Source organism: Grammomys surdaster, unplaced genomic scaffold (assembly GCF_004785775.1).
Source record: "Grammomys surdaster isolate TR1022 unplaced genomic scaffold, NIH_TR_1.0 168, whole genome shotgun sequence".
Lineage (NCBI taxonomy): Eukaryota > Metazoa > Chordata > Mammalia > Rodentia > Muridae > Grammomys > Grammomys surdaster.
In genome coordinates this window covers 6211276-6212280 of record NW_021604616.1, presented here as the reverse complement: position 1 = coordinate 6212280, position 1005 = coordinate 6211276, and the positions used below count along the sequence as shown (strand labels likewise).

The 1005-nt window shown below is 42.1% G+C and overlaps 1 pseudogene; it reads right to left on the bottom strand.

The window, feature by feature from the left end:
* Positions 1-440: 440 nt before the first annotated feature.
* LOC114620325 lies at positions 441-800 on the bottom strand (annotated as a pseudogene).
* Positions 801-1005: the final 205 nt, after the last annotated feature.

Below are 1005 nucleotides of genomic sequence, written 5' to 3'. Positions count from 1 at the left end.
CTACCCTCTTAACTCCCCTCCCAATGCCCTGAATAAACTCTATTCTATACTATGTCCTGTGGCTGGCCCCTCAGGTGGAAAGGATGCCTCAGCATGGGCCCATCAAAGCAACCCCTTCCCCCATACCCGACTACACCTCCACCAAATATATCCCTTTTCTAAATCTTTTTATAAACACATCAACAGGTAGACAGACAAATGGTCTGCCTTGGAGGACACAGATTAAAACACTTAGTCTCTCTTAAGAGATAAGGAACGAGGGGGTTTAAGCAATGGCACAGTACTTTTGGGTGAAACTGAAAAAGCAGCCTGCATTTCTGCAGAGATTGAGTAATTCGTAGAAGCTATTTCTCTGTTACTTTATTTTTCATTTTATTTTTTTGATTCAATAAAGTTTTATTTTCCCAAATGTACAGCTGGTTGAACCTGTTCATTAATCTTCACCAGCAGCTGGGACGTCTCCACCCTTTGTGTCTGATGTAAGTTACTTGGGCTCTGTGCTTTGAAACCAGCTTGATAAGTCCTTTACTAAGTAGCTCCTGAAGGGCTGCTCTAGCCAAGGAACCTCGAATCTTCAGTCTCTCAGAGACCACAGCTGGAGTAATAATCTGATAGTTGGGAACTTCCTTACAGAGTTTGTCGTATGCAACTTTGTCACACAGGACGAGATTGTTCCGCTTGTCCCGAACTTTGCCTTTGGACCACTTCTTCTTTTTGGCCTTGCCACCAGATTCATTTACTGGGTCTTTTTTGGCTGACCTTTTGGCATCTTTCTTCTTCTTGTCATCTTTGGGCGGCATGGGGAAGCTCGGAGAGTAGTAGAGTAGTGTGGACCACTGCAGCCTCACTAAGATGTCAGAGGTGGAAAAAAAAAAAGCTCTCTGTCGCTTTAAATGGATGCTTATCTCATTTATGTGGAAGTGTTAAGATAATGGCAGAAGACATTCTCAGGGACATTTATATCACTTCAATATATTGATTTAAAATAAAAACAGATCAATGTTT